We start from the raw sequence: 27,716 nt of genomic DNA, 5'->3' as shown, positions 1-27,716 counted from the left end.
ATAAATTAACTGCTTGGACCCCTAATAAATACTTTGAATGACCAATACAAATTGGAATTTTGTCTTCGTGTATTTTAAATGATGGTCTCATTTTGACTTGCAAAGATATTTTCTCTGACAAAATTTGACAAATATCCAACATTGGAACTTATATATGGTGTAGGAATATCTACATGCTGATATCATTTAATATCATTTCAACAAATATTATATATTTTGGAGTACATTTTTTAATCTTTTATATTTCTTTTTAAATTTCATTTAAATTTTTCAAAATAAAACTTAACTTTTTATTTCTAATTTCATTCTACTGTTTTTCAAAGTCAATATACATAACATATTGAAATTTCATGTGTCGTTCATTAATAATAAAGATTTAATACCAGTTTAATCTTTACTCAAATACTGCACTGACAGGACATAGCACAATTAATTTTGTTATATGTTCTCTACATTTGGTTCTCGAGACTGACATTTCCACTGTGTGACAATCAGTACAAATCATATGTTAATCTAAAAATACCTTCACGGTGAAGTTCTTGCCAAAGGTTTTTTTGAGAGGCTGGACTGTCAACAGAGCAGTATGTAAACAGAACACATATTTCACTTCCGGATCATCACCATGGCCTTATTACTGACTATGCACTATCGCCGAAATACACATGGAAAACCACACCTGAGCTCATATTCTCAAGAATAAACAATGACCTTTAAATCCCTATCAAAATCGCATAAATATAACTCTTCTATCACCATGACAATGAGAGAGGAATAAATGTTCTAACAATAGACTAGAACTACCTTTGTGAGTACCGAACTGGAAGTACTGAGACCTGATTATATAATCATCGGTTACTATCTTCCATTTGGATCTGGTTAGAAGAAAAGAGAACAAAATGCTAAATTTGAACTGGAGGTTTACTTTAATTGAATTGGTACCTCACCAAAGTGAGGCTTCAAAGAATGGTCTATAGACTCATTAAATGTTCCTCTCCACGGTAATCTTTAGTAAAAGGCGAAAGATTAATACGATGTGAAGAGAAACCAGAGTAATCATTATACTTTCACGCTTTATTTTGAAGAGAAATAGTTTGAACTTTCCAAATGCTTTTGTAAAGACGATAGTGGAATGGTGATGTCTACAAAGATCCAAAAGGGTCATAGTTTTCAATATACAGTGTCATTTTGCTATTGGCTATTTTGAATTTCAGTGAAACCCATTTATTTTCTTTATACTGGTAGAAAGGATACTAATTAATATTTCTATATTTCTTGTCGTGGAAAAGGCAGGGGGAGTTAATTTGACAGTAAAAGGGATGTAATCCACATTCGTTAGATGTTCGAGTTATCGAGATGGATTATAACTACCTATTTATACATCAGGAAAAGATTACTAATTTGGAAAAAAATAACAGGTGTTTTATTCGTATAGGAAATCAAAATTTACTTGAAGAAAAAAAATTCCATTTTAGATTAATGCAACGTGTGGATGTTTCAGATGTTTGGGATATCATCTGTCTTCTCCGAGGAGAGCAATGTAGACCTTAAACCTGGCATATGTACTAGCAAACTAGGGTATGTTATACCAAGCTTAGACCATTAACTGTCTTTATTGCGTTTGGTACAATTCCAATAGGTGGTCCACACATGGTTAAGTAAAGATTCAGACATGTTTAGGCTGCCGTTAATGAAATTGAGTCGCAATTATTACTTCCGGATCAGTACCAACAAAAGTAGTCCCAGTCTATATTTAGAGCATTGTTTCCTCTCTCGTTTCGGTAGTGGTACGCAGCTTAGATTTCGGCTTTTGAGGTATAGATTTCAGGAAAATTAAATTGAAAACTCTTTGTAAAATGAGCATCAATGAGTTTCTCTTCCTACTGCTAAAACTGCTTCTCTGTTAGATCCAACTCGCAAAAAAGGCGCATAACATATTCCCATGTTGTTGTTGTGGGAATAACGCCATTTTTCAGCACGTGATAGGCTATACATGGCGGCCAGTATAAATAGTGGCATAAGAAACTGGAGAAAACCTCGATAAGAGCCACCGACTCACGAGAGGCTAATGGCAACCTTTCTCATATACACACATAGACCGACCCCGAGACCCGAACCACGTGGATCGAGATGAGATGGCAGTGATTGGTAAAGTCGAGCGCTTTAGAACACTCGGCCATCCGGGTTCCCGTTTAATTCCATGTAGTTTAAAATTAGCATTTAAAACCTTAATACTTACGTGTAAATTCTTCATTTCTTTTAAGATATGTCACCTGCTGTGATACATCGCCAGCATTGAAAATTATTTTCTGTCGGAAACGTGTCATGCCGTTTTCATAGATTTGTATGTTTTGAGTTTAAATGAATGCAGCCTGTGTTACTATCCATCAAAAATAATAGTAATACAAAGTTTATGTAAGTAACAACTCAGATTTCGTTAGAGATTTTCAATCACAAACACATAAAAATAGCTAGAAATACGAGGCCTCCAAAGCTGTATATTAAAACTTGCTGCTACTCTGTGACATGTGAATGGTTTTAAGATTGTTCTTTTTGAATTATTTTTAGGCAGCCATAGTCAAAAAAAAATCCTTAATGTTATTTCGTCTGTTTTGCTTTAATTTGGTTTCGATAGATGCCTCAAGGAGCAAATCTGAGCAGCTTGGATCATTAATGAAATTGTAAAGCCGATGTAATAAGCCTTTCCCAAAGAATTTATTAATTTCTTAGAATTAGTTCGAAGATGAAAAATACCATGGCATATGCTCATAGGTAGAGAAAAAAATAATGAACAGATCACAACAAACAAACAAAAAACCCCAACCATGTTGCCACTTTCACATGGACGTAAGCTTATGGTGCTTTAGGTTCGTTGATTTTAGACACACACACACACACACACACACACACACACACACACACACACACACTGTTTACTCAGATTCAGCGTGATGTTGTGAGTTTGACGCCATTTTCCAACAATAACAAGAAAAAACAACTTGCATCTTTCAAATGCAATTTATATTACAGTACCTTCGGTTCTTTGATTTTCAGTCAAAACACACACACACACACACACACACTCGTGCATGTATGTACACAGGGCGTTTTTACTGCAGACGAGTTTCAAATATACACTTAACAGATCTTAATTTCCAAAACTTTGATACATCTAGTCCACAATCGTTAGATCACGCCTCTTTTTATTAGCGGATTGATTATTCAGATTGGTTTTACTGGGTTTAATGCCATTTTGCAGCACATGATTGGTATATATATGAACGCTAAATTGATACACTTTGGATGACCATATGCAAATATAATACTTGTACATACATTTGCATACATATTCCACGCAAACTAGACCAGCAAGTAGATCATCGCTTCTTTTGTTTTTTTCTGACACTACCGGTAATGTCAGGGGAGAAAAAAGAAGAAAAGGCGGAGATCTACTTGTTGGTCTAAAACGCAAACGTGCATCTACATATATGTATTTGAATAACATCACATCAAATGCTAAATTCATAAACATAAGATAATGTCACTTACTTCCAAACACACATGCATACCATATACATGTGAGATAAAGAGGACAAAATAGAAGGTATGATGCGAGAAAGTGACGTGATAACTAACATACTTCTGGTCCAATAATATTCAGGGAACATAATATTCCTGATAAACTCCATTTGTCAATAAATCGAACAAGGTCAGATCCATAAGGACATAGAACACAATTAATTTTACTCTATGTCCTCTACATTTGTTTCTCAATACTTCTTAAATCCCTAAAAAATGCACAAATATAACTCTTCTGTCACCACCAAAATGAGAGGAAGAAATATTCTAAAAATAGACTTGAACTACATCTATTGTTACTGAACTGGATGTACTAATTGTGACCTGATTCCTGACAGGCCCAATTTGTTATGGCCAATTTTAGTCAAACTTTTATATTTGCATGCCACACCTATTTCAATTTTATACATGAAGTCTTTTTGAATTTTATTACAAACAAGACACGTGACACCATTCAGAAAGTGTGTAGTGCTGGTGTTCCACAGGGTGTAAGTTTTGGTCCAAGTGCTCTTGAGAAACCAAAACTTAATTTGCTATATCTTCCTCAATTATAAAAATTTTTCAATGCAATGAAAACCTGAATGTACAAGGCCTCTCTGAGAATATGTTTACAATTTGAAATTATTGATAAAGGAAATTTAAATAAACATTTAAATTTTAAAAACTACATTTTATTGAAAATATAAATTTTCCTACAAGTTTTAAAATTCAGTTTGACAAATTTTAGACAGCAAAGTTGACTAATACATGGTATTTAAAACAAATGGTAGCTTAAGTCTGTACAAGTGATATCATTTTTCCCAGGGGTAGCGAAGCAACACAGCTCATAGTGATTTTGGCAGCAAACCGCAATATGCCTGTCCAGATGCATATAGGTGTAGACACTAAAGAAACAGTGACAGGTGCTATGTTCCACATATTGTGTCAGGTACGTAGGCAGTTGTTTGTATAAGTAATAGCGCACTCAGATTTAAAGTTCGGATGGGACCACTACCATGTTGTATAGCAAAAATGCATTCCATTTCAATGTCAATAACTACAAAAGGTGACAATGGGATAGGAAAATACAGTTTCTAGGGAGGCTCTACCTTACTGAAAAATGGTGTTATTCTCTCTCATGAAGACCTAAGCCATGTCTTTGTGGTGCTATATATCAGTGTGGTGATATGAACTAATCATGGTCACTTATGACAGTACACTTCACATGTCCTTATGAAACCTTGCTATCACCACCGGACTACTGGAGAGCTTCCAAACTGATCCAACTCTAACATTTTGTTCCAGATACAATGTTAGACCTGAAAAGATATAACATGTCTCACTTGATTCTAGAAAACAGTAAGATGTAGGTAAGTGAATTTAAAATGTGTTCGATATGGTGATTTCAAAATAACATTAAGGTTGCAAGCATGGGAAAAATATTAAACATGACAGACTGACACTCAAAAAGGTGAAGCGATGATCATGTATTAAAGTGATAAATTCATCCTAAAAATATATGGGGTTTCTAGAAGCATATTTAGCCATTTACAGGTTAAATAACAAAACAGGTAGACTATGTATCATAAAGTTTAAGGTAATGTTGGGGCGGTGAGGTTTGATCATTGGTGCAAACATTAGTACATACCAGTATACAGGAAAGTCAAGCGACAATGTACTAAATTAAAATATATGACTATAAGCAATCTTATTCATGAGGGAAATAACAATTTTGGATATTGCAGATGAATACAGCAAAATGTGGCCACACAGATCAACTATATATACCAATAAATCCTATATCGTCAACTAAATGTGAAATTCTGATCCCCAAAACGTGAAAACCAGGATGGACATTTACATATGTGGGACATATACAATGTACTTCTTAAGATCAAACGTGCAAACAAAATTCAAATGATCTGTTTCAACATTTATCATTAAGAGTGTTGGTTACCAATTATTAAACTCAATGATTCAATGGAATCAGATATCAGCTGATGCTACAATACTGCACACTGTCATAGTACTAAATTGAAATATGTTATCATACATAGGCCTACTCATGATGAAAATAACATTTTGGGATATTTTCAGCGCACACAGCCAGAAATGGGCCTTACAGATTCACTGTATGTACAATGTCAGCCTATATGATGTACTGAATGTAAACGTTTGATCCCAAACATTCTAAAATATATGAATATTTGTTCATGTGGGATATGTAGCTATCGCAAAATCAGTTGTACAAAGTTAAATTCAAATAATCTGTTTGAATATTTCTTATGCAATCTTTAGAATGTCAGTTAACAAATATTATTAGTAATTAATAATGCATAAAGCAAGATGGATCATCAGCATTCCCATAACATCATATAGGCCACAATGCTGCACTACACCAATCAATATCGTAACCAAACTGAACAATACAATGGAATGCATTTTGTGTTCAACTTATATTATTTTGCTGTTTTCTTACATCCAAGGGTAATATACATGGGGAAAGTATATTTTATCCCTTTGAACTGTATTTCATTCTGGGACGGTTTAAAATGATTTAGTAGAGAACTTGACTAGGTTCTAGTATAAAGTTTTCGTCTCTGTCCTCTCACTAAATACCCTATAACTATGTTTGTAAAAAATTACTGAAGGCCATACAAGCAGATATGTGTTACTCAGGAAGTGACCCCATGATAAACACATAAATTAACTGCTTGGACCCCTAATAAATACTTTGAATGACCAATACAAATTGGAATTTTGTCTTCGTGTATTTTAAATGATGGTCTCATTTTGACTTACAAAGATATTTTCTCTGACAAAATTTGACAAATATCCAACATTGGAACTTATATATGGTGTAGGAATATCTACATGCTGATATCATTTAATATCATTTCAACAAATATTATATATTTTGGAGTACATTTTTTAATCTTTTATATTTCTTTTTAAATTTCATTTAAATTTTTCAAAATAAAACTTAACTTTTTATTTCTAATTTCATTCTACTGTTTTTCAAAGTCAATATACATAACATATTGAAATTTCATGTGTCGTTCATTAATAATGAAGATTTAATACCAGTTTAATCTTTACTCAAATACTGCACTGACAGGACATAGCACAATTAATTTTGTTATATGTTCTCTACATTTGGTTCTCGAGACTGACATTTCCACTGTGTGACAATCAGTACAAATCATATGTTAATCTAAAAATACCTTCACGGTGAAGTTCTTGCCAAAGGTTTTTTTGAGAGGCTGGACTGTCAACAGAGCAGTATGTAAACAGAACACATATTTCACTTCCGGATCATCACCATGGCCTTATTACTGACTATGCACTATCGCCGAAATACACATGGAAAACCACACCTGAGCTCATATTCTCAAGAATAAACAATGACCTTTAAATCCCTATCAAAATCGCATAAATATAACTCTTCTATCACCATGACAATGAGAGAGGAATAAATGTTCTAACAATAGACTAGAACTACCTTTGTGAGTACCGAACTGGAAGTACTGAGACCTGATTATATAATCATCGGTTACTATCTTCCATTTGGATCTGGTTAGAAGAAAATTGAACAAAATGCTAAATTTGAACTGGAGGTTTACTTTAATTGAATTGGTACCTCACCAAAGTGAGGCTTCAAAGAATGGTCTATAGACTCATTAAATGTTCCTCTCCACGGTAATCTTTAGTAAAAGGCGAAAGATTAATACGATGTGAAGAGAAACCAGAGTAATCATTATACTTTCACGCTTTATTTTGAAGAGAAATAGTTTGAACTTTCCAAATGCTTTTGTAAAGACGATAGTGGAATGGTGATGTCTACAAAGATCCAAAAGGGTCATAGTTTTCAATATACAGTGTCATTTTGCTATTGGCTATTTTGAATTTCAGTGAAACCCATTTATTTTCTTTATACTGGTAGAAAGGATACTAATTAATATTTCTATATTTCTTGTCGTGGAAAAGGCAGGGGAAGTTAATTTGACAGTAAAAGGGATGTAATCCACATTCGTTAGATGTTCGAGTTATCGAGATGGATTATAACTACCTATTTATACATCAGGAAAAGATTACTAATTTGGAAAAAAATAACAGGTGTTTTATTCGTATAGGAAATCAAAATTTACTTGAAGAAAAAAAATTCCATTTTAGATTAATGCAACGTGTGGATGTTTCAGATGTTTGGGATATCATCTGTCTTCTCCGAGGAGAGCAATGTAGACCTTAAACCTGGCATATGTACTAGCAAACTAGGGTATGTTATACCAAGCTTAGACCATTAACTGTCTTTATTGCGTTTGGTACAATTCCAATAGGTGGTCCACACATGGTTAAGTAAAGATTCAGACATGTTTAGGCTGCCGTTAATGAAATTGAGTCGCAATTATTACTTCCGGATCAGTACCAACAAAAGTAGTCCCAGTCTATATTTAGAGCATTGTTTCCTCTCTCGTTTCGGTAGTGGTACGCAGCTTAGATTTCGGCTTTTGAGGTATAGATTTCAGGAAAATTAAATTGAAAACTCTTTGTAAAATGAGCATCAATGAGTTTCTCTTCCTACTGCTAAAACTGCTTCTCTGTTAGATCCAACTCGCAAAAAAGGCGCATAACATATTCCCATGTTGTTGTTGTGGGAATAACGCCATTTTTCAGCACGTGATAGGCTATACATGGCGGCCAGTATAAATAGTGGCATAAGAAACTGGAGAAAACCTCGATAAGAGCCACCGACTCACGAGAGGCTAATGGCAACCTTTCTCATATACACACATAGACCGACCCCGAGACCCGAACCACGTGGATCGAGATGAGATGGCAGTGATTGGTAAAGTCGAGCGCTTTAGAACACTCGGCCATCCGGGTTCCCGTTTAATTCCATGTAGTTTAAAATTAGCATTTAAAACCTTAATACTTACGTGTAAATTCTTCATTTCTTTTAAGATATGTCACCTGCTGTGATACATCGCCAGCATTGAAAATTATTTTCTGTCGGAAACGTGTCATGCCGTTTTCATAGATTTGTATGTTTTGAGTTTAAATGAATGCAGCCTGTGTTACTATCCATCAAAAATAATAGTAATACAAAGTTTATGTAAGTAACAACTCAGATTTCGTTAGAGATTTTCAATCACAAACACATAAAAATAGCTAGAAATACGAGGCCTCCAAAGCTGTATATTAAAACTTGCTGCTACTCTGTGACATGTGAATGGTTTTAAGATTGTTCTTTTTGAATTATTTTTAGGCAGCCATAGTCAAAAAAAAATCCTTAATGTTATTTCGTCTGTTTTGCTTTAATTTGGTTTCGATAGATGCCTCAAGGAGCAAATCTGAGCAGCTTGGATCATTAATGAAATTGTAAAGCCGATGTAATAAGCCTTTCCCAAAGAATTTATTAATTTCTTAGAATTAGTTCGAAGATGAAAAATACCATGGCATATGCTCATAGGTAGAGAAAAAAATAATGAACAGATCACAACAAACAAACAAAAAACCCCAACCATGTTGCCACTTTCACATGGACGTAAGCTTATGGTGCTTTAGGTTCGTTGATTTTAGACACACACACACACACACACACACACACACACACACACACACACACACACTGTTTACTCAGATTCAGCGTGATGTTGTGAGTTTGACGCCATTTTCCAACAATAACAAGAAAAAACAACTTGCATCTTTCAAATGCAATTTATATTACAGTACCTTCGGTTCTTTGATTTTCAGTCAAAACACACACACACACACACACACTCGTGCATGTATGTACACAGGGCGTTTTTACTGCAGACGAGTTTCAAATATACACTTAACAGATCTTAATTTCCAAAACTTTGATACATCTAGTCCACAATCGTTAGATCACGCCTCTTTTTATTAGCGGATTGATTATTCAGATTGGTTTTACTGGGTTTAATGCCATTTTGCAGCACATGATTGGTATATATATGAACGCTAAATTGATACACTTTGGATGACCATATGCAAATATAATACTTGTACATACATTTGCATACATATTCCACGCAAACTAGACCAGCAAGTAGATCATCGCTTCTTTTGTTTTTTTCTGACACTACCGGTAATGTCAGGGGAGAAAAAAGAAGAAAAGGCGGAGATCTACTTGTTGGTCTAAAACGCAAACGTGCATCTACATATATGTATTTGAATAACATCACATCAAATGCTAAATTCATAAACATAAGATAATGTCACTTACTTCCAAACACACATGCATACCATATACATGTGAGATAAAGAGGACAAAATAGAAGGTATGATGCGAGAAAGTGACGTGATAACTAACATACTTCTGGTCCAATAATATTCAGGGAACATAATATTCCTGATAAACTCCATTTGTCAATAAATCGAACAAGGTCAGATCCATAAGGACATAGAACACAATTAATTTTACTCTATGTCCTCTACATTTGTTTCTCAATACTTCTTAAATCCCTAAAAAATGCACAAATATAACTCTTCTGTCACCACCAAAATGAGAGGAAGAAATATTCTAAAAATAGACTTGAACTACATCTATTGTTACTGAACTGGATGTACTAATTGTGACCTGATTCCTGACAGGCCCAATTTGTTATGGCCAATTTTAGTCAAACTTTTATATTTGCATGCCACACCTATTTCAATTTTATAGATGAAGTCTTTTTGAATTTTATTACAAACAAGACACGTGACACCATTCAGAAAGTGTGTAGTGCTGGTGTTCCACAGGGTGTAAGTTTTGGTCCAAGTGCTCTTGAGAAACCAAAACTTAATTTGCTATATCTTCCTCAATTATAAAAATTTTTCAATGCAATGAAAACCTGAATGTACAAGGCCTCTCTGAGAATATGTTTACAATTTGAAATTATTGATAAAGGAAATTTAAATAAACATTTAAATTTTAAAAACTACATTTTATTGAAAATATAAATTTTCCTACAAGTTTTAAAATTCAGTTTGACAAATTTTAGACAGCAAAGTTGACTAATACATGGTATTTAAAACAAATGGTAGCTTAAGTCTGTACAAGTGATATCATTTTTCCCAGGGGTAGCGAAGCAACACAGCTCATAGTGATTTTGGCAGCAAACCGCAATATGCCTGTCCAGATGCATATAGGTGTAGACACTAAAGAAACAGTGACAGGTGCTATGTTCCACATATTGTGTCAGGTACGTAGGCAGTTGTTTGTATAAGTAATAGCGCACTCAGATTTAAAGTTCGGATGGGACCACTACCATGTTGTATAGCAAAAATGCATTCCATTTCAATGTCAATAACTACAAAAGGTGACAATGGGATAGGAAAATACAGTTTCTAGGGAGGCTCTACCTTACTGAAAAATGGTGTTATTCTCTCTCATGAAGACCTAAGCCATGTCTTTGTGGTGCTATATATCAGTGTGGTGATATGAACTAATCATGGTCACTTATGACAGTACACTTCACATGTCCTTATGAAACCTTGCTATCACCACCGGACTACTGGAGAGCTTCCAAACTGATCCAACTCTAACATTTTGTTCCAGATACAATGTTAGACCTGAAAAGATATAACATGTCTCACTTGATTCTAGAAAACAGTAAGATGTAGGTAAGTGAATTTAAAATGTGTTCGATATGGTGATTTCAAAATAACATTAAGGTTGCAAGCATGGGAAAAATATTAAACATGACAGACTGACACTCAAAAAGGTGAAGCGATGATCATGTATTAAAGTGATAAATTCATCCTAAAAATATATGGGGTTTCTAGAAGCATATTTAGCCATTTACAGGTTAAATAACAAAACAGGTAGACTATGTATCATAAAGTTTAAGGTAATGTTGGGGCGGTGAGGTTTGATCATTGGTGCAAACATTAGTACATACCAGTATACAGGAAAGTCAAGCGACAATGTACTAAATTAAAATATATGACTATAAGCAATCTTATTCATGAGGGAAATAACAATTTTGGATATTGCAGATGAATACAGCAAAATGTGGCCACACAGATCAACTATATATACCAATAAATCCTATATCGTCAACTAAATGTGAAATTCTGATCCCCAAAACGTGAAAACCAGGATGGACATTTACATATGTGGGACATATACAATGTACTTCTTAAGATCAAACGTGCAAACAAAATTCAAATGATCTGTTTCAACATTTATCATTAAGAGTGTTGGTTACCAATTATTAAACTCAATGATTCAATGGAATCAGATATCAGCTGATGCTACAATACTGCACACTGTCATAGTACTAAATTGAAATATGTTATCATACATAGGCCTACTCATGATGAAAATAACATTTTGGGATATTTTCAGCGCACACAGCCAGAAATGGGCCTTACAGATTCACTGTATGTACAATGTCAGCCTATATGATGTACTGAATGTAAACGTTTGATCCCAAACATTCTAAAATATATGAATATTTGTTCATGTGGGATATGTAGCTATCGCAAAATCAGTTGTACAAAGTTAAATTCAAATAATCTGTTTGAATATTTCTTATGCAATCTTTAGAATGTCAGTTAACAAATATTATTAGTAATTAATAATGCATAAAGCAAGATGGATCATCAGCATTCCCATAACATCATATAGGCCACAATGCTGCACTACACCAATCAATATCGTAACCAAACTGAACAATACAATGGAATGCATTTTGTGTTCAACTTATATTATTTTGCTGTTTTCTTACATCCAAGGGTAATATACATGGGGAAAGTATATTTTATCCCTTTGAACTGTATTTCATTCTGGGACGGTTTAAAATGATTTAGTAGAGAACTTGACTAGGTTCTAGTATAAAGTTTTCGTCTCTGTCCTCTCACTAAATACCCTATAACTATGTTTGTAAAAAATTACTGAAGGCCATACAAGCAGATATGTGTTACTCAGGAAGTGACCCCATGATAAACACATAAATTAACTGCTTGGACCCCTAATAAATACTTTGAATGACCAATACAAATTGGAATTTTGTCTTCGTGTATTTTAAATGATGGTCTCATTTTGACTTACAAAGATATTTTCTCTGACAAAATTTGACAAATATCCAACATTGGAACTTATATATGGTGTAGGAATATCTACATGCTGATATCATTTAATATCATTTCAACAAATATTATATATTTTGGAGTACATTTTTTAATCTTTTATATTTCTTTTTAAATTTCATTTAAATTTTTCAAAATAAAACTTAACTTTTTATTTCTAATTTCATTCTACTGTTTTTCAAAGTCAATATACATAACATATTGAAATTTCATGTGTCGTTCATTAATAATGAAGATTTAATACCAGTTTAATCTTTACTCAAATACTGCACTGACAGGACATAGCACAATTAATTTTGTTATATGTTCTCTACATTTGGTTCTCGAGACTGACATTTCCACTGTGTGACAATCAGTACAAATCATATGTTAATCTAAAAATACCTTCACGGTGAAGTTCTTGCCAAAGGTTTTTTTGAGAGGCTGGACTGTCAACAGAGCAGTATGTAAACAGAACACATATTTCACTTCCGGATCATCACCATGGCCTTATTACTGACTATGCACTATCGCCGAAATACACATGGAAAACCACACCTGAGCTCATATTCTCAAGAATAAACAATGACCTTTAAATCCCTATCAAAATCGCATAAATATAACTCTTCTATCACCATGACAATGAGAGAGGAATAAATGTTCTAACAATAGACTAGAACTACCTTTGTGAGTACCGAACTGGAAGTACTGAGACCTGATTATATAATCATCGGTTACTATCTTCCATTTGGATCTGGTTAGAAGAAAATTGAACAAAATGCTAAATTTGAACTGGAGGTTTACTTTAATTGAATTGGTACCTCACCAAAGTAAGGCTTCAAAGAATGGTCTATAGACTCATTAAATGTTCCTCTCCACGGTAATCTTTAGTAAAAGGCGAAAGATTAATACGATGTGAAGAGAAACCAGAGTAATCATTATACTTTCACGCTTTATTTTGAAGAGAAATAGTTTGAACTTTCCAAATGCTTTTGTAAAGACGATAGTGGAATGGTGATGTCTACAAAGATCCAAAAGGGTCATAGTTTTCAATATACAGTGTCATTTTGCTATTGGCTATTTTGAATTTCAGTGAAACCCATTTATTTTCTTTATACTGGTAGAAAGGATACTAATTAATATTTCTATATTTCTTGTCGTGGAAAAGGCAGGGGAAGTTAATTTGACAGTAAAAGGGATGTAATCCACATTCGTTAGATGTTCGAGTTATCGAGATGGATTATAACTACCTATTTATACATCAGGAAAAGATTACTAATTTGGAAAAAAATAACAGGTGTTTTATTCGTATAGGAAATCAAAATTTACTTGAAGAAAAAAAATTCCATTTTAGATTAATGCAACGTGTGGATGTTTCAGATGTTTGGGATATCATCTGTCTTCTCCGAGGAGAGCAATGTAGACCTTAAACCTGGCATATGTACTAGCAAACTAGGGTATGTTATACCAAGCTTAGACCATTAACTGTCTTTATTGCGTTTGGTACAATTCCAATAGGTGGTCCACACATGGTTAAGTAAAGATTCAGACATGTTTAGGCTGCCGTTAATGAAATTGAGTCGCAATTATTACTTCCGGATCAGTACCAACAAAAGTAGTCCCAGTCTATATTTAGAGCATTGTTTCCTCTCTCGTTTCGGTAGTGGTACGCAGCTTAGATTTCGGCTTTTGAGGTATAGATTTCAGGAAAATTAAATTGAAAACTCTTTGTAAAATGAGCATCAATGAGTTTCTCTTCCTACTGCTAAAACTGCTTCTCTGTTAGATCCAACTCGCAAAAAAGGCGCATAACATATTCCCATGTTGTTGTTGTGGGAATAACGCCATTTTTCAGCACGTGATAGGCTATACATGGCGGCCAGTATAAATAGTGGCATAAGAAACTGGAGAAAACCTCGATAAGAGCCACCGACTCACGAGAGGCTAATGGCAACCTTTCTCATATACACACATAGACCGACCCCGAGACCCGAACCACGTGGATCGAGATGAGATGGCAGTGATTGGTAAAGTCGAGCGCTTTAGAACACTCGGCCATCCGGGTTCCCGTTTAATTCCATGTAGTTTAAAATTAGCATTTAAAACCTTAATACTTACGTGTAAATTCTTCATTTCTTTTAAGATATGTCACCTGCTGTGATACATCGCCAGCATTGAAAATTATTTTCTGTCGGAAACGTGTCATGCCGTTTTCATAGATTTGTATGTTTTGAGTTTAAATGAATGCAGCCTGTGTTACTATCCATCAAAAATAATAGTAATACAAAGTTTATGTAAGTAACAACTCAGATTTCGTTAGAGATTTTCAATCACAAACACATAAAAATAGCTAGAAATACGAGGCCTCCAAAGCTGTATATTAAAACTTGCTGCTACTCTGTGACATGTGAATGGTTTTAAGATTGTTCTTTTTGAATTATTTTTAGGCAGCCATAGTCAAAAAAAAATCCTTAATGTTATTTCGTCTGTTTTGCTTTAATTTGGTTTCGATAGATGCCTCAAGGAGCAAATCTGAGCAGCTTGGATCATTAATGAAATTGTAAAGCCGATGTAATAAGCCTTTCCCAAAGAATTTATTAATTTCTTAGAATTAGTTCGAAGATGAAAAATACCATGGCATATGCTCATAGGTAGAGAAAAAAATAATGAACAGATCACAACAAACAAACAAAAAACCCCAACCATGTTGCCACTTTCACATGGACGTAAGCTTATGGTGCTTTAGGTTCGTTGATTTTAGACACACACACACACACACACACACACACACACACACACACACACACACACACTGTTTACTCAGATTCAGCGTGATGTTGTGAGTTTGACGCCATTTTCCAACAATAACAAGAAAAAACAACTTGCATCTTTCAAATGCAATTTATATTACAGTACCTTCGGTTCTTTGATTTTCAGTCAAAACACACACACACACACACACACTCGTGCATGTATGTACACAGGGCGTTTTTACTGCAGACGAGTTTCAAATATACACTTAACAGATCTTAATTTCCAAAACTTTGATACATCTAGTCCACAATCGTTAGATCACGCCTCTTTTTATTAGCGGATTGATTATTCAGATTGGTTTTACTGGGTTTAATGCCATTTTGCAGCACATGATTGGTATATATATGAACGCTAAATTGATACACTTTGGATGACCATATGCAAATATAATACTTGTACATACATTTGCATACATATTCCACGCAAACTAGACCAGCAAGTAGATCATCGCTTCTTTTGTTTTTTTCTGACACTACCGGTAATGTCAGGGGAGAAAAAAGAAGAAAAGGCGGAGATCTACTTGTTGGTCTAAAACGCAAACGTGCATCTACATATATGTATTTGAATAACATCACATCAAATGCTAAATTCATAAACATAAGATAATGTCACTTACTTCCAAACACACATGCATACCATATACATGTGAGATAAAGAGGACAAAATAGAAGGTATGATGCGAGAAAGTGACGTGATAACTAACATACTTCTGGTCCAATAATATTCAGGGAACATAATATTCCTGATAAACTCCATTTGTCAATAAATCGAACAAGGTCAGATCCATAAGGACATAGAACACAATTAATTTTACTCTATGTCCTCTACATTTGTTTCTCAATACTTCTTAAATCCCTAAAAAATGCACAAATATAACTCTTCTGTCACCACCAAAATGAGAGGAAGAAATATTCTAAAAATAGACTTGAACTACATCTATTGTTACTGAACTGGATGTACTAATTGTGACCTGATTCCTGACAGGCCCAATTTGTTATGGCCAATTTTAGTCAAACTTTTATATTTGCATGCCACACCTATTTCAATTTTATAGATGAAGTCTTTTTGAATTTTATTACAAACAAGACACGTGACACCATTCAGAAAGTGTGTAGTGCTGGTGTTCCACAGGGTGTAAGTTTTGGTCCAAGTGCTCTTGAGAAACCAAAACTTAATTTGCTATATCTTCCTCAATTATAAAAATTTTTCAATGCAATGAAAACCTGAATGTACAAGGCCTCTCTGAGAATATGTTTACAATTTGAAATTATTGATAAAGGAAATTTAAATAAACATTTAAATTTTAAAAACTACATTTTATTGAAAATATAAATTTTCCTACAAGTTTTAAAATTCAGTTTGACAAATTTTAGACAGCAAAGTTGACTAATACATGGTATTTAAAACAAATGGTAGCTTAAGTCTGTACAAGTGATATCATTTTTCCCAGGGGTAGCGAAGCAACACAGCTCATAGTGATTTTGGCAGCAAACCGCAATATGCCTGTCCAGATGCATATAGGTGTAGACACTAAAGAAACAGTGACAGGTGCTATGTTCCACATATTGTGTCAGGTACGTAGGCAGTTGTTTGTATAAGTAATAGCGCACTCAGATTTAAAGTTCGGATGGGACCACTACCATGTTGTATAGCAAAAATGCATTCCATTTCAATGTCAATAACTACAAAAGGTGACAATGGGATAGGAAAATACAGTTTCTAGGGAGGCTCTACCTTACTGAAAAATGGTGTTATTCTCTCTCATGAAGACCTAAGCCATGTCTTTGTGGTGCTATATATCAGTGTGGTGATATGAACTAATCATGGTCACTTATGACAGTACACTTCACATGTCCTTATGAAACCTTGCTATCACCACCGGACTACTGGAGAGCTTCCAAACTGATCCAACTCTAACATTTTGTTCCAGATACAATGTTAGACCTGAAAAGATATAACATGTCTCACTTGATTCTAGAAAACAGTAAGATGTAGGTAAGTGAATTTAAAATGTGTTCGATATGGTGATTTCAAAATAACATTAAGGTTGCAAGCATGGGAAAAATATTAAACATGACAGACTGACACTCAAAAAGGTGAAGCGATGATCATGTATTAAAGTGATAAATTCATCCTAAAAATATATGGGGTTTCTAGAAGCATATTTAGCCATTTACAGGTTAAATAACAAAACAGGTAGACTATGTATCATAAAGTTTAAGGTAATGTTGGGGCGGTGAGGTTTGATCATTGGTGCAAACATTAGTACATACCAGTATACAGGAAAGTCAAGCGACAATGTACTAAATTAAAATATATGACTATAAGCAATCTTATTCATGAGGGAAATAACAATTTTGGATATTGCAGATGAATACAGCAAAATGTGGCCACACAGATCAACTATATATACCAATAAATCCTATATCGTCAACTAAATGTGAAATTCTGATCCCCAAAACGTGAAAACCAGGATGGACATTTACATATGTGGGACATATACAATGTACTTCTTAAGATCAAACGTGCAAACAAAATTCAAATGATCTGTTTCAACATTTATCATTAAGAGTGTTGGTTACCAATTATTAAACTCAATGATTCAATGGAATCAGATATCAGCTGATGCTACAATACTGCACACTGTCATAGTACTAAATTGAAATATGTTATCATACATAGGCCTACTCATGATGAAAATAACATTTTGGGATATTTTCAGCGCACACAGCCAGAAATGGGCCTTACAGATTCACTGTATGTACAATGTCAGCCTATATGATGTACTGAATGTAAACGTTTGATCCCAAACATTCTAAAATATATGAATATTTGTTCATGTGGGATATGTAGCTATCGCAAAATCAGTTGTACAAAGTTAAATTCAAATAATCTGTTTGAATATTTCTTATGCAATCTTTAGAATGTCAGTTAACAAATATTATTAGTAATTAATAATGCATAAAGCAAGATGGATCATCAGCATTCCCATAACATCATATAGGCCACAATGCTGCACTACACCAATCAATATCGTAACCAAACTGAACAATACAATGGAATGCATTTTGTGTTCAACTTATATTATTTTGCTGTTTTCTTACATCCAAGGGTAATATACATGGGGAAAGTATATTTTATCCCTTTGAACTGTATTTCATTCTGGGACGGTTTAAAATGATTTAGTAGAGAACTTGACTAGGTTCTAGTATAAAGTTTTCGTCTCTGTCCTCTCACTAAATACCCTATAACTATGTTTGTAAAAAATTACTGAAGGCCATACAAGCAGATATGTGTTACTCAGGAAGTGACCCCATGATAAACACATAAATTAACTGCTTGGACCCCTAATAAATACTTTGAATGACCAATACAAATTGGAATTTTGTCTTCGTGTATTTTAAATGATGGTCTCATTTTGACTTACAAAGATATTTTCTCTGACAAAATTTGACAAATATCCAACATTGGAACTTATATATGGTGTAGGAATATCTACATGCTGATATCATTTAATATCATTTCAACAAATATTATATATTTTGGAGTACATTTTTTAATCTTTTATATTTCTTTTTAAATTTCATTTAAATTTTTCAAAATAAAACTTAACTTTTTATTTCTAATTTCATTCTACTGTTTTTCAAAGTCAATATACATAACATATTGAAATTTCATGTGTCGTTCATTAATAATGAAGATTTAATACCAGTTTAATCTTTACTCAAATACTGCACTGACAGGACATAGCACAATTAATTTTGTTATATGTTCTCTACATTTGGTTCTCGAGACTGACATTTCCACTGTGTGACAATCAGTACAAATCATATGTTAATCTAAAAATACCTTCACGGTGAAGTTCTTGCCAAAGGTTTTTTTGAGAGGCTGGACTGTCAACAGAGCAGTATGTAAACAGAACACATATTTCACTTCCGGATCATCACCATGGCCTTATTACTGACTATGCACTATCGCCGAAATACACATGGAAAACCACACCTGAGCTCATATTCTCAAGAATAAACAATGACCTTTAAATCCCTATCAAAATCGCATAAATATAACTCTTCTATCACCATGACAATGAGAGAGGAATAAATGTTCTAACAATAGACTAGAACTACCTTTGTGAGTACCGAACTGGAAGTACTGAGACCTGATTATATAATCATCGGTTACTATCTTCCATTTGGATCTGGTTAGAAGAAAATTGAACAAAATGCTAAATTTGAACTGGAGGTTTACTTTAATTGAATTGGTACCTCACCAAAGTGAGGCTTCAAAGAATGGTCTATAGACTCATTAAATGTTCCTCTCCACGGTAATCTTTAGTAAAAGGCGAAAGATTAATACGATGTGAAGAGAAACCAGAGTAATCATTATACTTTCACGCTTTATTTTGAAGAGAAATAGTTTGAACTTTCCAAATGCTTTTGTAAAGACGATAGTGGAATGGTGATGTCTACAAAGATCCAAAAGGGTCATAGTTTTCAATATACAGTGTCATTTTGCTATTGGCTATTTTGAATTTCAGTGAAACCCATTTATTTTCTTTATACTGGTAGAAAGGATACTAATTAATATTTCTATATTTCTTGTCGTGGAAAAGGCAGGGGAAGTTAATTTGACAGTAAAAGGGATGTAATCCACATTCGTTAGATGTTCGAGTTATCGAGATGGATTATAACTACCTATTTATACATCAGGAAAAGATTACTAATTTGGAAAAAAATAACAGGTGTTTTATTCGTATAGGAAATCAAAATTTACTTGAAGAAAAAAAATTCCATTTTAGATTAATGCAACGTGTGGATGTTTCAGATGTTTGGGATATCATCTGTCTTCTCCGAGGAGAGCAATGTAGACCTTAAACCTGGCATATGTACTAGCAAACTAGGGTATGTTATACCAAGCTTAGACCATTAACTGTCTTTATTGCGTTTGGTACAATTCCAATAGGTGGTCCACACATGGTTAAGTAAAGATTCAGACATGTTTAGGCTGCCGTTAATGAAATTGAGTCGCAATTATTACTTCCGGATCAGTACCAACAAAAGTAGTCCCAGTCTATATTTAGAGCATTGTTTCCTCTCTCGTTTCGGTAGTGGTACGCAGCTTAGATTTCGGCTTTTGAGGTATAGATTTCAGGAAAATTAAATTGAAAACTCTTTGTAAAATGAGCATCAATGAGTTTCTCTTCCTACTGCTAAAACTGCTTCTCTGTTAGATCCAACTCGCAAAAAAGGCGCATAACATATTCCCATGTTGTTGTTGTGGGAATAACGCCATTTTTCAGCACGTGATAGGCTATACATGGCGGCCAGTATAAATAGTGGCATAAGAAACTGGAGAAAACCTCGATAAGAGCCACCGACTCACGAGAGGCTAATGGCAACCTTTCTCATATACACACATAGACCGACCCCGAGACCCGAACCACGTGGATCGAGATGAGATGGCAGTGATTGGTAAAGTCGAGCGCTTTAGAACACTCGGCCATCCGGGTTCCCGTTTAATTCCATGTAGTTTAAAATTAGCATTTAAAACCTTAATACTTACGTGTAAATTCTTCATTTCTTTTAAGATATGTCACCTGCTGTGATACATCGCCAGCATTGAAAATTATTTTCTGTCGGAAACGTGTCATGCCGTTTTCATAGATTTGTATGTTTTGAGTTTAAATGAATGCAGCCTGTGTTACTATCCATCAAAAATAATAGTAATACAAAGTTTATGTAAGTAACAACTCAGATTTCGTTAGAGATTTTCAATCACAAACACATAAAAATAGCTAGAAATACGAGGCCTCCAAAGCTGTATATTAAAACTTGCTGCTACTCTGTGACATGTGAATGGTTTTAAGATTGTTCTTTTTGAATTATTTTTAGGCAGCCATAGTCAAAAAAAAATCCTTAATGTTATTTCGTCTGTTTTGCTTTAATTTGGTTTCGATAGATGCCTCAAGGAGCAAATCTGAGCAGCTTGGATCATTAATGAAATTGTAAAGCCGATGTAATAAGCCTTTCCCAAAGAATTTATTAATTTCTTAGAATTAGTTCGAAGATGAAAAATACCATGGCATATGCTCATAGGTAGAGAAAAAAATAATGAACAGATCACAACAAACAAACAAAAAACCCCAACCATGTTGCCACTTTCACATGGACGTAAGCTTATGGTGCTTTAGGTTCGTTGATTTTAGACACACACACACACACACACACACACACACACACACTGTTTACTCAGATTCAGCGTGATGTTGTGAGTTTGACGCCATTTTCCAACAATAACAAGAAAAAACAACTTGCATCTTTCAAATGCAATTTATATTACAGTACCTTCGGTTCTTTGATTTTCAGTCAAAACACACACACACACACACACACTCGTGCATGTATGTACACAGGGCGTTTTTACTGCAGACGAGTTTCAAATATACACTTAACAGATCTTAATTTCCAAAACTTTGATACATCTAGTCCACAATCGTTAGATCACGCCTCTTTTTATTAGCGGATTGATTATTCAGATTGGTTTTACTGGGTTTAATGCCATTTTGCAGCACATGATTGGTATATATATGAACGCTAAATTGATACACTTTGGATGACCATATGCAAATATAATACTTGTACATACATTTGCATACATATTCCACGCAAACTAGACCAGCAAGTAGATCATCGCTTCTTTTGTTTTTTTCTGACACTACCGGTAATGTCAGGGGAGAAAAAAGAAGAAAAGGCGGAGATCTACTTGTTGGTCTAAAACGCAAACGTGCATCTACATATATGTATTTGAATAACATCACATCAAATGCTAAATTCATAAACATAAGATAATGTCACTTACTTCCAAACACACATGCATACCATATACATGTGAGATAAAGAGGACAAAATAGAAGGTATGATGCGAGAAAGTGACGTGATAACTAACATACTTCTGGTCCAATAATATTCAGGGAACATAATATTCCTGATAAACTCCATTTGTCAATAAATCGAACAAGGTCAGATCCATAAGGACATAGAACACAATTAATTTTACTCTATGTCCTCTACATTTGTTTCTCAATACTTCTTAAATCCCTAAAAAATGCACAAATATAACTCTTCTGTCACCACCAAAATGAGAGGAAGAAATATTCTAAAAATAGACTTGAACTACATCTATTGTTACTGAACTGGATGTACTAATTGTGACCTGATTCCTGACAGGCCCAATTTGTTATGGCCAATTTTAGTCAAACTTTTATATTTGCATGCCACACCTATTTCAATTTTATACATGAAGTCTTTTTGAATTTTATTACAAACAAGACACGTGACACCATTCAGAAAGTGTGTAGTGCTGGTGTTCCACAGGGTGTAAGTTTTGGTCCAAGTGCTCTTGAGAAACCAAAACTTAATTTGCTATATCTTCCTCAATTATAAAAATTTTTCAATGCAATGAAAACCTGAATGTACAAGGCCTCTCTGAGAATATGTTTACAATTTGAAATTATTGATAAAGGAAATTTAAATAAACATTTAAATTTTAAAAACTACATTTTATTGAAAATATAAATTTTCCTACAAGTTTTAAAATTCAGTTTGACAAATTTTAGACAGCAAAGTTGACTAATACATGGTATTTAAAACAAATGGTAGCTTAAGTCTGTACAAGTGATATCATTTTTCCCAGGGGTAGCGAAGCAACACAGCTCATAGTGATTTTGGCAGCAAACCGCAATATGCCTGTCCAGATGCATATAGGTGTAGACACTAAAGAAACAGTGACAGGTGCTATGTTCCACATATTGTGTCAGGTACGTAGGCAGTTGTTTGTATAAGTAATAGCGCACTCAGATTTAAAGTTCGGATGGGACCACTACCATGTTGTATAGCAAAAATGCATTCCATTTCAATGTCAATAACTACAAAAGGTGACAATGGGATAGGAAAATACAGTTTCTAGGGAGGCTCTACCTTACTGAAAAATGGTGTTATTCTCTCTCATGAAGACCTAAGCCATGTCTTTGTGGTGCTATATATCAGTGTGGTGATATGAACTAATCATGGTCACTTATGACAGTACACTTCACATGTCCTTATGAAACCTTGCTATCACCACCGGACTACTGGAGAGCTTCCAAACTGATCCAACTCTAACATTTTGTTCCAGATACAATGTTAGACCTGAAAAGATATAACATGTCTCACTTGATTCTAGAAAACAGTAAGATGTAGGTAAGTGAATTTAAAATGTGTTCGATATGGTGATTTCAAAATAACATTAAGGTTGCAAGCATGGGAAAAATATTAAACATGACAGACTGACACTCAAAAAGGTGAAGCGATGATCATGTATTAAAGTGATAAATTCATCCTAAAAATATATGGGGTTTCTAGAAGCATATTTAGCCATTTACAGGTTAAATAACAAAACAGGTAGACTATGTATCATAAAGTTTAAGGTAATGTTGGGGCGGTGAGGTTTGATCATTGGTGCAAACATTAGTACATACCAGTATACAGGAAAGTCAAGCGACAATGTACTAAATTAAAATATATGACTATAAGCAATCTTATTCATGAGGGAAATAACAATTTTGGATATTGCAGATGAATACAGCAAAATGTGGCCACACAGATCAACTATATATACCAATAAATCCTATATCGTCAACTAAATGTGAAATTCTGATCCCCAAAACGTGAAAACCAGGATGGACATTTACATATGTGGGACATATACAATGTACTTCTTAAGATCAAACGTGCAAACAAAATTCAAATGATCTGTTTCAACATTTATCATTAAGAGTGTTGGTTACCAATTATTAAACTCAATGATTCAATGGAATCAGATATCAGCTGATGCTACAATACTGCACACTGTCATAGTACTAAATTGAAATATGTTATCATACATAGGCCTACTCATGATGAAAATAACATTTTGGGATATTTTCAGCGCACACAGCCAGAAATGGGCCTTACAGATTCACTGTATGTACAATGTCAGCCTATATGATGTACTGAATGTAAACGTTTGATCCCAAACATTCTAAAATATATGAATATTTGTTCATGTGGGATATGTAGCTATCGCAAAATCAGTTGTACAAAGTTAAATTCAAATAATCTGTTTGAATATTTCTTATGCAATCTTTAGAATGTCAGTTAACAAATATTATTAGTAATTAATAATGCATAAAGCAAGATGGATCATCAGCATTCCCATAACATCATATAGGCCACAATGCTGCACTACACCAATCAATATCGTAACCAAACTGAACAATACAATGGAATGCATTTTGTGTTCAACTTATATTATTTTGCTGTTTTCTTACATCCAAGGGTAATATACATGGGGAAAGTATATTTTATCCCTTTGAACTGTATTTCATTCTGGGACGGTTTAAAATGATTTAGTAGAGAACTTGACTAGGTTCTAGTATAAAGTTTTCGTCTCTGTCCTCTCACTAAATACCCTATAACTATGTTTGTAAAAAATTACTGAAGGCCATACAAGCAGATATGTGTTACTCAGGAAGTGACCCCATGATAAACACATAAATTAACTGCTTGGACCCCTAATAAATACTTTGAATGACCAATACAAATTGGAATTTTGTCTTCGTGTATTTTAAATGATGGTCTCATTTTGACTTACAAAGATATTTTCTCTGACAAAATTTGACAAATATCCAACATTGGAACTTATATATGGTGTAGGAATATCTACATGCTGATATCATTTAATATCATTTCAACAAATATTATATATTTTGGAGTACATTTTTTAATCTTTTATATTTCTTTTTAAATTTCATTTAAATTTTTCAAAATAAAACTTAACTTTTTATTTCTAATTTCATTCTACTGTTTTTCAAAGTCAATATACATAACATATTGAAATTTCATGTGTCGTTCATTAATAATGAAGATTTAATACCAGTTTAATCTTTACTCAAATACTGCACTGACAGGACATAGCACAATTAATTTTGTTATATGTTCTCTACATTTGGTTCTCGAGACTGACATTTCCACTGTGTGACAATCAGTACAAATCATATGTTAATCTAAAAATACCTTCACGGTGAAGTTCTTGCCAAAGGTTTTTTTGAGAGGCTGGACTGTCAACAGAGCAGTATGTAAACAGAACACATATTTCACTTCCGGATCATCACCATGGCCTTATTACTGACTATGCACTATCGCCGAAATACACATGGAAAACCACACCTGAGCTCATATTCTCAAGAATAAACAATGACCTTTAAATCCCTATCAAAATCGCATAAATATAACTCTTCTATCACCATGACAATGAGAGAGGAATAAATGTTCTAACAATAGACTAGAACTACCTTTGTGAGTACCGAACTGGAAGTACTGAGACCTGATTATATAATCATCGGTTACTATCTTCCATTTGGATCTGGTTAGAAGAAAATTGAACAAAATGCTAAATTTGAACTGGAGGTTTACTTTAATTGAATTGGTACCTCACCAAAGTGAGGCTTCAAAGAATGGTCTATAGACTCATTAAATGTTCCTCTCCACGGTAATCTTTAGTAAAAGGCGAAAGATTAATACGATGTGAAGAGAAACCAGAGTAATCATTATACTTTCACGCTTTATTTTGAAGAGAAATAGTTTGAACTTTCCAAATGCTTTTGTAAAGACGATAGTGGAATGGTGATGTCTACAAAGATCCAAAAGGGTCATAGTTTTCAATATACAGTGTCATTTTGCTATTGGCTATTTTGAATTTCAGTGAAACCCATTTATTTTCTTTATACTGGTGGAAAGGATACTAATTAATATTTCTATATTTCTTGTCGTGGAAAAGGCAGGGGAAGTTAATTTGACAGTAAAAGGGATGTAATCCACATTCGTTAGATGTTCGAGTTATCGAGATGGATTATAACTACCTATTTATACATCAGGAAAAGATTACTAATTTGGAAAAAAATAACAGGTGTTTTATTCGTATAGGAAATCAAAATTTACTTGAAGAAAAAAAATTCCATTTTAGATTAATGCAACGTGTGGATGTTTCAGATGTTTGGGATATCATCTGTCTTCTCCGAGGAGAGCAATGTAGACCTTAAACCTGGCATATGTACTAGCAAACTAGGGTATGTTATACCAAGCTTAGACCATTAACTGTCTTTATTGCGTTTGGTACAATTCCAATAGGTGGTCCACACATGGTTAAGTAAAGATTCAGACATGTTTAGGCTGCCGTTAATGAAATTGAGTCGCAATTATTACTTCCGGATCAGTACCAACAAAAGTAGTCCCAGTCTATATTTAGAGCATTGTTTCCTCTCTCGTTTCGGTAGTGGTACGCAGCTTAGATTTCGGCTTTTGAGGTATAGATTTCAGGAAAATTAAATTGAAAACTCTTTGTAAAATGAGCATCAATGAGTTTCTCTTCCTACTGCTAAAACTGCTTCTCTGTTAGATCCAACTCGCAAAAAAGGCGCATAACATATTCCCATGTTGTTGTTGTGGGAATAACGCCATTTTTCAGCACGTGATAGGCTATACATGGCGGCCAGTATAAATAGTGGCATAAGAAACTGGAGAAAACCTCGATAAGAGCCACCGACTCACGAGAGGCTAATGGCAACCTTTCTCATATACACACATAGACCGACCCCGAGACCCGAACCACGTGGATCGAGATGAGATGGCAGTGATTGGTAAAGTCGAGCGCTTTAGAACACTCGGCCATCCGGGTTCCCGTTTAATTCCATGTAGTTTAAAATTAGCATTTAAAACCTTAATACTTACGTGTAAATTCTTCATTTCTTTTAAGATATGTCACCTGCTGTGATACATCGCCAGCATTGAAAATTATTTTCTGTCGGAAACGTGTCATGCCGTTTTCATAGATTTGTATGTTTTGAGTTTAAATGAATGCAGCCTGTGTTACTATCCATCAAAAATAATAGTAATACAAAGTTTATGTAAGTAACAACTCAGATTTCGTTAGAGATTTTCAATCACAAACACATAAAAATAGCTAGAAATACGAGGCCTCCAAAGCTGTATATTAAAACTTGCTGCTACTCTGTGACATGTGAATGGTTTTAAGATTGTTCTTTTTGAATTATTTTTAGGCAGCCATAGTCAAAAAAAAATCCTTAATGTTATTTCGTCTGTTTTGCTTTAATTTGGTTTCGATAGATGCCTCAAGGAGCAAATCTGAGCAGCTTGGATCATTAATGAAATTGTAAAGCCGATGTAATAAGCCTTTCC

The 27,716-nt window shown here is 34.0% G+C and overlaps 5 non-coding genes across 5 annotated transcripts; all 5 read right to left on the bottom strand.

Annotated features, from left to right (window-relative positions):
• Window positions 1–937: 937 nt before the first annotated feature.
• Window positions 938–1,053, bottom strand: LOC149776864 (U5 spliceosomal RNA). Its single transcript, XR_016416399.1, has one exon. It is a non-coding gene; the product is annotated as a U5 spliceosomal RNA (small nuclear RNA).
• A 6,140-nt stretch (window positions 1,054–7,193) lies between these two features.
• On the bottom strand, window positions 7,194–7,309 carry LOC149776863 (U5 spliceosomal RNA). Its single transcript, XR_016416398.1, has one exon. It is a non-coding gene; the product is annotated as a U5 spliceosomal RNA (small nuclear RNA).
• A 6,140-nt stretch (window positions 7,310–13,449) lies between these two features.
• On the bottom strand, window positions 13,450–13,565 carry LOC149776862 (U5 spliceosomal RNA). The gene has a single exon (XR_016416388.1). It is a non-coding gene; the product is annotated as a U5 spliceosomal RNA (small nuclear RNA).
• A 6,142-nt stretch (window positions 13,566–19,707) lies between these two features.
• Window positions 19,708–19,823, bottom strand: LOC149776861 (U5 spliceosomal RNA). Its single transcript, XR_016416397.1, has one exon. It is a non-coding gene; the product is annotated as a U5 spliceosomal RNA (small nuclear RNA).
• A 6,126-nt stretch (window positions 19,824–25,949) lies between these two features.
• On the bottom strand, window positions 25,950–26,065 carry LOC149776860 (U5 spliceosomal RNA). The gene has a single exon (XR_016416395.1). It is a non-coding gene; the product is annotated as a U5 spliceosomal RNA (small nuclear RNA).
• Between the last annotated feature and the right edge of the window lie 1,651 nt (window positions 26,066–27,716).

This window comes from Sinohyriopsis cumingii, chromosome 18 (assembly GCF_028554795.1).
Source record: "Sinohyriopsis cumingii isolate HCF-2022 chromosome 18, ASM2855479v2, whole genome shotgun sequence".
In the NCBI taxonomy this organism is placed as follows: Eukaryota; Metazoa; Mollusca; class Bivalvia; order Unionida; family Unionidae; genus Sinohyriopsis; species Sinohyriopsis cumingii.
This window is presented reverse-complemented; position numbering and strand designations above follow the sequence as displayed.